This window comes from Sparassis crispa (assembly GCF_003851025.1).
Source record: "Sparassis crispa DNA, contig_000028F, whole genome shotgun sequence".
NCBI lineage: Eukaryota > Fungi > Basidiomycota > Agaricomycetes > Polyporales > Sparassidaceae > Sparassis > Sparassis crispa.
The window spans coordinates 15,617-25,105 of NW_020939775.1; the positions used below are offsets into that span (position 1 = coordinate 15,617).

Consider the following 9,489-nt stretch of genomic DNA (forward strand, 5'->3'; position numbering starts at 1 on the left):
GTAAACCAAGATTTTTTAATTTTACCATCAAACATAGAATATAAATAAGGAATTTGAATCCCTTCTTTCAATATTGTTTCGATATCAAATGTAATAATTTTAATATTAGATTTATTTTTAGTGTTTAATTTCTTAATATATTTAGTTTTTAATATTTGAGTTTTTAATATAATAATTTCATCTTTAATATAATAATTAATATTATTAATATTTCTAATGAAAATATTATCTTTAAAATGTGAATCTATAAATGAAAATATTAATTTATTTTTTATAAAAACATCAATTTTAGTAAATTTTGAATTTTCTTTAATAAATAAATTGTAATTAAAATTAGTAATTTCTCCTCAAGATGAATAATTAGTATTTAATGGTAACAGATAATTACCAAATTTCTCTAGTTTTATTGGTTTAGGAGAAGCTAGTAATTCAGACCATTTATCAATGTAATATTGTTCTTTATCTTTCTCAATCAAGAAAAAATTGAATATTATTTTAGAATAATGATCTGGTTGCGAGATCTTAGAGATAATAAATTCTTAATAAATTCGATATAATTATTTAGTGAATGTTTAGATATTACAATACCTTTATGCATTGTTTTGGTAGATCCATCTGTAAATTCTATTTTCATTAATAGAAAATATTTATTATCTTTAGATAAGTAAGTGAAGAAGTTTTTTATGACATCTGAAAAATCATCAAAAGAAGTTATATTATTATGAAGAAAATATATAATTTCATTTAATCCTTTATTATGTAAATTTTCTTTAATTTGAGGTTTATGAATTATAAATGGTGTTATTAATAAATATAAAATATCATTATTTTGAGAGGCTAAGGTTACAAGAAATATAAAACTAAATATACTTATCCAAGATCCTATTGACTGAATATAAAAAGCATTTGCACCTGCTCTGGTATAAGTAAATATTTTAGTAAATATTCTGTGAAATAATATATAAGGCGCTGGCGCGATTATATTATTTATTCTAGAAAGTAGGGCGTTAGCCACTAGTTTAATTAGGATGGAATTCATCATTACTCAACAGTTTTATATTAATATTTTGTTTTTAAATAAGGTCGAGTATTTCTACCTAATAGGAAAGATAGTACTGTTTAATATGAGCTTACCTACACTTATAGCATTAAATGGTAAATTTTGTATAGTGTTCAAAAAGAGTTTTAAAGGTAAAACTAAAAATATAGTATAATAAAAGTAATAGTAATATTGTACGATATACTACTTTAAGCAGCCAATTTAATCAATACTATATTGATTATTCATGATCGTAACTAATGTTTTTATATAATAAGAATTTTTTTTTAAACAAAATAAATAATATTAAGGTAACAATAAGTTATCTTTAGGTCTTAAAAAAAAGAGATCAACGTTTTTTTTAATTATATTGCAAACGCTGAACATTGGTCAAATCTCGCATTGGCGTATAATTTAATTTATTTAAATTATTAATTTATTTTAATTTATTATAAAAACAAAAAACAAAAACAATGACAAATTTACACTTCTACTTTCAAGATATAGGTAATTCTTTATTAGTTAATATTTTTAATTATGTCACTATTAAAGAAGTTATCACATCTCTTTTCAATTTTTTTGAATATAACTATTTGGATATATTAGCCTTTTTTATGTGACTGATTGGATTCGTTATTCTTATGTCAAGTATAGCTAAAGGAACTCGGGAAACTCTAAAAGTTGGAGGAGCCCTAACTACAATAGGATTGGGAGCACCTTATCTTTATAAATCAACTAATAGCTCCAGTGGTAGCACAGATAATAACAAGGAAGATAAAAGATATGATAGTAACAAAGATGATAACAAGAAAGAGAATAAGGATGAACAAGTAAACAAAGAAATGTTGCCTCTTTTTATAAAAAATAAACTTAAGTTACAAACATCCCGATTCTCTAGCATATTACCATTACTAGGTATTGATATTCCAAACAATGCTACAACCTTACATGTTTATGCTTTTGCAGTATTATCTTTTTCAATTGTCGTTTTATGGAGTTTATCTTCAGTTTTAGGTTATTTACTTGGAAATTATCTTTTAACTAAATCAAATTTCGAGGTACGTTTTCCTAAAATATCTTTGATTTTTAAATCTTATAGAACTCTTTCTTTAGGTTTTATTATAGTGCAATCAATTATCTGTTTTATTTCTATTTTAGCTCTAATTATATCATCTTTTTTCTTTATTAATATTTAAAACTCATAAAAAGTTAATTTATATTTTTCGCCCCCATTCTTTTTTACGTGTGTTTCAACGTTAGTGTAAATTTTTATTTTTATCATATAGCTGGCGCGACTTTATCGTTTTTATAATATTTAATGAAAACTTATTATCATTTTATAAATTATTAAAAAAAATAAGGATTTATCTCTTGACGTTATTCTTTCTATATCACTAAAATTATTTTTAATTGTATTCTGGATAGGCTAGGCGATAAACTATCTATACACTACCCGTAAGTTGTCATTTTAAGATTGAGTGTTCCGGCATCTCCTCGTCCTCGACAGCGACAGCGACAGCGACAGCGACAGCGACAGCGACAGCGTAGCTGGGTGCTGGGTGCTGGGTGCTGGGTGCTGGGTAGCTGGGTAGCTGGGAGCTGGGAGCTGGATGATAGTGTTACAGAAATTGTCGCCAGTAACAAATAGTCAATCTCTATAGCACACTTAATATTTTAAATAAATCTTTAAAAACATTAACCGGTAAACCTTATAGATATATTATTAATATCATTTCTCGTCTCGTTGCGTAGCCAGCTAACGCCTTAACGCCTAAAGGTTTTTTTCTGGTAATCTTTATAGAATATTAACACTCCCTATTTAACCACCAATAGGCGCTAGCGCGATATAGTATAAAAATGACCCAATATTTTATCCAATCTTAAAGTCTATGTTTATAAAAAGATTTGTGGTATTATTTTTGTTAATACTCTAAAAAAAATACGTTTTTGTAGAAATGTAGAAAAAACTTCCAACTAATTAAGTATATTAAATATTAATAGAATACATTAGGTTATAGTTAAATTTGTTATAACATTGTGTTATACAAGTAATCAGTTCAAGTTTGATTAACCTCAATAAAAAAATTATAACAATAAAAAATTTTTAATAGTATTCACTAAAATATTTAGTAGTTTAAATAGTATATTTTATACTAATAATGCAAATTATATTAGAAAACTATCAGATATTAATGTAGATATTAAAGAAATAAGTTTTTACAGTAACGGTAGATACTACATTCTAACCAATAACAATTTAAGGCGTTAAGGCGCTCCGGCTACGAGAAGTATAAAAATACACTTGGTTAATTAATAACGGTTATAAAAAAAAATAATTACTGGCGAAGAATATCACGTAAAACTAACATGAAAAATTATTCTTATCTTTTATCTATATTCTTTTTTTTTATTCTATCTCTTTTTATGCTTTCTCCTTTTTCTATCTCTATAGATACAGAGGCGCCTAAGTATTTTACCAGTTTTAAATTCACAGAAAATAGAAGAATTTAAATATTGGTTAGTAGGGGTCGCTACCGCACAGACGGTGAAGGTTGTTTCTTAAAAAAAGGCGCAGGCTCCTTCGGCTCTCAAGCCAGCATTTAATTCTTTAACTTTTAAATATGGTATTAAATTACACTCGAGCGTTAGAAATTATCAAAGAGAAACTAGGAGTAGGGTATATTTATAGCCATGATGATACTGTTGAGTTCTCTGTGGAGCGCTCGAATAATACACGGCTGAGACTAGATTTGATACAAATAAATGGTTAGACTTTTTAGATTTTAGGAAAGGCGGTATGCGCATAATGTCTAAAAGAAGTTAAATTCGTAATGCTGAGATAATTAAAGAAAGACTCGAAAAAAGGTATGAACAAAGGTAGACTTTTACCTCATGTCTCTCGCTCTAGCAGTTACGACCCTCCTCGCCATTTCCCGACTTTAAATTAAATGCTATTTCTCCTTCCTCTCGCTCTAGCAGTTACGACCCTAGAACAGTTAAATCCAATAATAGAAACAAGCCTAATTTAAACAAGAACTATCTCTATATCGCTGCGCAGCCAGCCTACCCTCAATGGGTAGTTGGGTTTATAAAGCAATTTTCTTCGGTCCCGAAAGCTGTATTTAATCTCACTCAAAAATACAGTAGTTTTTTAGTCTTACAAGCATTAGAAAAAAAAAATTTTTTTTATTAATTTACCTAAATTATACTAACCTACTACTGAAGTTATTAATAAAAAAAAATCTAATAAATGGTTTAATGCTAAAACAAATTGTATTGTGTTAACCTGGTTAAATATAGATTTTTTATTTGCTGGCGCCCTTTTTTTAGACAGCTACATTAACGCTTTTATTACAAGAAAGAGGATTTTTTATCTTGGTTTATTGTTCTGAAATTAAACAAAACTGGTATTATTCATCTGCATAATAGCTGAAGTTTTGTTTTCAAACATGAATCATAGAAGATACTCTAATAATTTTAAAACTGGAGCTCTTCGCTATAGTAATGAAATAAGATATATCAGTCCCAATAAAATACAATTATCATTTACTCCTATTTATAAGCTAGAAAGTGGTAAAAGTCCTTTTTATTTTAGTCAAGATTATACTAGAGAACTAGTAAAAAAAATAGAAAATTAAACAATGAGAAACTATTTTATATCGCTCTCTGCTGCGCTGGCGCCAGCGAGCGCCTGTAAGATCTCATAATGGGGAACTCTTTTATACTTTTGATAAACTCTCTGTTTGGCTCGTAAAAAAAACTCTTAACATTTCATAATCAACATTTTATAGTTTATTGAACTCTAAAAGAGTATATAAAAACAAATTTAGTATCACTTCAATTCACGCCGAAATATTATACAATTAATAAAAGCGAATGTGTTGAAATTTGGTAAACAATCTCCTCTTAAGCAGGAGTGGAAGTAATTCCTTAAGAGTTCGAGTCTCTTTGTTCGTATCCGTGTTACAATGATAGTGTATCCTTTGAAGCGAGATGGTGTAAAGGCTGCATACCAGTTTCATGGCCTGTTGGATTAGGTTCGATTCCTAGTGTCGCTAAAAAAAAATAATTTATTTTAATTATAAAAATTTTTAATAAATAGTTTTTATTATTTAAATTTCATATTAAAAATAATTCTTTCTTTTTTTTTAGTACTATTAATTTATAAATTTATATTTTGTAAATTATAATAGCTTTATATTTAAAGAGGAATTTAATTTGTAAAAAAAAACTTATTAAACTTATATTGTATTAAATAATAATTATTATCTTGTATTAAATTACGTACTTTGTATAGTCATTTTAATTTAATAATAATTGTACTTACTAATACTATTATATAATAATTTAGAAATAAGTGATTAAATTTTTATATAAACTGTCCCTTAAAATAATAATTATAATATATTCTTGTATTAAATACGTACAGGCGCTGGCTAACAGCCAGCGATATAATAATATAATATTAAATATTATTATTTAATAATGTAAGATTATTATTATTTTAAGACAATAATTGTTAAAAAAAGAATATAATAAGGTAATTAATATAAAATTTATAAAAAAAAAATTCAATCTTTTTCTCGCGCTAGCGCCTAAATTTGAGGTCTTTTAGTATAAAGGTTGTACAGCTACCCTTCAAGCAGCTAGTATCAGTTCAATTCTGATAAAGATCAATCATATAAATATATAAAGATATATATATAAATATCTAATAAAAAATAGTAAATAATTATATAATATATATTATATATAAAGATAATTAGTGGAGTAACATTTAAATATGCCATAGTTGGTATAACAAAATAATAATGAGCTTAATAGGAATTAGTTGATAGTTAGTTAGTTCATTTTTTAATAATAAGTATTTTTTTTTAATTTTATGAATTCCTGGCTATCTTCTACTAATGCTAAAGAGATAGGTACTCTTTATTTAGTTTTTGCAGTATTTGCTGGAATGATTGGAACAGCATTTTCTGTATTAATTAGATTAGAGTTATCAAGTCCAGGTGTTCAAATTTTACAAGGAGATCACCAATTATTTAATGTAATAATAACTGCACACGCATTTATCATGATTTTCTTTATGGTCCGTGCTCAACTAAAACAGTCACTAAAGAAAACTTAAGTTATGTTATTTATATCGCTAACAGCCAGCGCCTAAATATAAAACATTGGCTTAGTTTAAAAAGCTTTTCTACTACATCTGGTTTGTCGGCGAAAAATACCAATTTAGAAAATAAGAAAGAATAATTCTAATAATACTCGGCGCCTTATTATAAAGTTGTTATTCTAGATCCCTTTAATAACCGCTTAAAAATAGCTGAAGTAGCTAAAGGTGCTAGAGGTGTTTACCTTTTTGAGACAGATGACAATAAAGCTAGGCGCTCGCGCAGCAGAGAGCGATATATGTAGGTAGTTCTATTAATTTATATAATAGAGTGTGTTCTTATTTTATGCCTTCTATTTTGTCTAAATCTAATCGTTGAGTTCTTCGATATTTCCGGGTTTTAAAAATGTTAAACTTACTCTTTTTATTGTGGATTCAACAGCCCGGCGAAGCATGCAAGCTAGCCCCCCGAAGGCGCCGAAGGCGCCGAAGGCGCCGAAGGACTTGCAGATAATTGCTACAATATTTCATTGATTTACTTTTTCCTAGTTTAAATGTAGATTTAGAAGCAGGTGGATTTAATGTTTATCACACACGTCAAGAAGCACGAACTATTCTTCGTAAGTTCTGTGGAACACCTATCTACGTTTATGTTAATCTTACCAAATCATTAATCTTTTTATCTTATTCTAAACAATGGTTATACGCGGGCGCATATTATCGCGCCAGCGCCTATTAAATAATTGTTTGGCTCGTAAATGGAAATTTATATTTGCATGCTTCGGCTCCTTCGGCTCTCCAGCCAGCGCTTCTCTCTAGATATTATTTCAGAATTCCCTTATGAAACAATAATTACTTCAGATAAATTAGTATCGTAAATGGAAATGGTTCGAAGCAAGCAAGAGTATTTTAGCTGAAAATATACTTAAACCTGAATTAACTCGTACTTTTTCAAGTATCGGTGAATTAGCTCGACTATTAAAAGGAGATAAATGAACAATTAGATCTTATGGCAAATGTCAATCTAAAGGTTTATATAGGAATCAATGGAAATTCACTCTAATTGAGTCTCTAATAATAATTGCATAAAATATCATATAATAATGAATATTAATATAAATAATAAAGTAGTAATATTTATTAATATATGCTCAAAATAAGTAGTTAATAACATATAATATTACCTCATTAAATTATAATCTTTAGTTAATAATAAGATGTTTTAAATATTATCATTTAATGCTGCGCAGCAATTATTATTTAATTACTCATACTAATCATATAATAATTTATTTTTAGTTTAATGAGAATAACATAACATTAGTTTATTAGTTTAAACTAGTTTTAATAAGCAAAGGCATGGCCGGGATATATAGTAATATTTATCTTTCTTCTTGCTGTGTGCTGGAAACCCCTTAGAGTTTTACTAACTAGATCTACTTAAAGGTAGGAAACAGTGACATAGTAAAAATTGGGCAATCAGCAGGAAACCAAAAGCATATATTAGTAGAAGAAATAATATTCGCATCTCTTTGTCTTTAAATAATAAAAATAATATACTTGCTTAAAATATAAATAATATATTTATTAGATATGTATAATTATATATATAATTTTTTTAAGGTGTTAAGATTATTATTAATTTAAAGGGTATAGAGACGATTAAATACAATAAGAATTCTACATGTATGACTGAGTAGGATCCTCAGAGACTATACGCAAGATATCCTTTAAATATAACGTTAAATCTGAAAAGGATAAAGATATAGTCCTACCCTATTAGAAATTTTAGGGAAAAAGTATGCCTGCTTTATTAGGAGGTTTTGGTAACAAAAGTTCTATTTTATTTCTTAATAACATTTCTAACTCCTCCAATTGTTCAAGTTTAGATCTTTCTAATCAAAAGCTAAAAGAGGATTCTTCTCTCGTAACTGATATTAAATCTAATTCACAATTATGTTCTTATTTAGCTGGTTTAATTGAAGGTGATGGAACATTTGCTGTACACGATAAAAAATCCACAGCAAAAAAATATTCGCCTATGATTATTATTGTTTTTAAGAAGGCCGATCTACCTTTAGCTGATTTTCTACAATCAATAACTAAATGTGGACGTGTTCTAATAAAAGCTGATAGAGGTTATGTTCTATGGCAAATTCAAGATCTTATTGGTGTTTATACTATTGTAACTCTTATTAATGGTTATATGCGAACACCTAAAATAGAGGCTTTAAAGCGAACTATTTATTGGTTTAATGAATACATAGCTAATAATCAAAACAGCAAACTTCCTAGCACAAAAAATATCTTATCTAAAATTAATTCGCTTGAAGTTAAGGCTATGGATAATTCAGCTATAGATAGTAATCCTTGGCTTTCTGGATTTTCAGATGCCGATTCTAAATTTTCTATTAATATTCATAAAAGATCTAATAAGAATTCAATAAGAGTCCAATTATTTTACCGTTTAGAAATAAGACAAACTTATCATAGATTAAATAATGAAGAAGACCAAGTTAGTTTCTTTTCTATAATGTCTAAAGTGGCCACTTTTTTAGGTTCAAATGTACTAAGTCGAAGTAGAATCATAGGTGAAAAACAATATTATAGCTTTATTGTGATGGCTCATAATCAAATGAGTCTTAATAAAATTATTGAGTACTTTTCACAATTTCCACTTCTTTCTTCTAAATTTTTAGATTATAAAGCTTGGGCTTATGTTCTAGAATTACAAAAAGCTCATTCAAGAACTACTACTTATTTAGAAGAAGCCTTAAATATTAGAAACAATTTTAATGCCACTCGAACTACTTACAATTGGAATCATCTTAAAAATTGTTATTTAATAAAATAAAAGTTGCCGTGGTTGACTGTGAAGTCAGCCTTATTACGTTACTATTTGCGGGAAAATCCTAAAGTCCACTTATAGAACATACTGAAAACTTGATCACACCGTCGCCTAAGCGCCTATGGGTGATACACAAGAGTACAGTAGTCTTAAACATTAAGGGGAATAATCTACTTATAAAAATGGACAATCCGCAGGAAACCAAAATAAAATCCTTATTAACATATGCTGCTTATAATAAAACGCATACTTAAAATATTGTATATAATAATGCTTTGTATTAAATAATAATACTTACTATTAAGCAACGTAGTATGCGAATAAGCGTAAGTAAGATTATTTAATAATATCCGTACGTCGTAAAGGATAAATTATTGTAGGATCCTCAGAGACTATACGTAACGCGGTTATTTAACCTGAAGATATAGTCCAATCATACTCGAAAGATTATGTGTAAATGAACTATTTATTACCAGTTCAAGTAGGAGCTCC

General features: G+C 27.5%; 1 non-coding gene across 1 annotated transcript, besides 2 other annotated features; it reads left to right on the top strand.

The window, feature by feature from the left end:
* Positions 1–4,911: 4,911 nt before the first annotated feature.
* Positions 4,912–4,996: a sequence feature (amino acid sequence was deduced to be 'Pseudo' by tRNAscan analysis;~tRNA-OTHER).
* Positions 4,997–5,026: 30 nt separating this feature from the next.
* Positions 5,027–5,097, top strand: SCP_t2900040. Its single transcript has one exon. It is a non-coding gene; the product is annotated as a tRNA-Met (tRNA).
* A 547-nt stretch (positions 5,098–5,644) lies between these two features.
* Positions 5,645–5,715: a sequence feature (amino acid sequence was deduced to be 'Pseudo' by tRNAscan analysis;~tRNA-OTHER).
* The last annotated feature ends 3,774 nt before the right edge of the window (positions 5,716–9,489 follow it).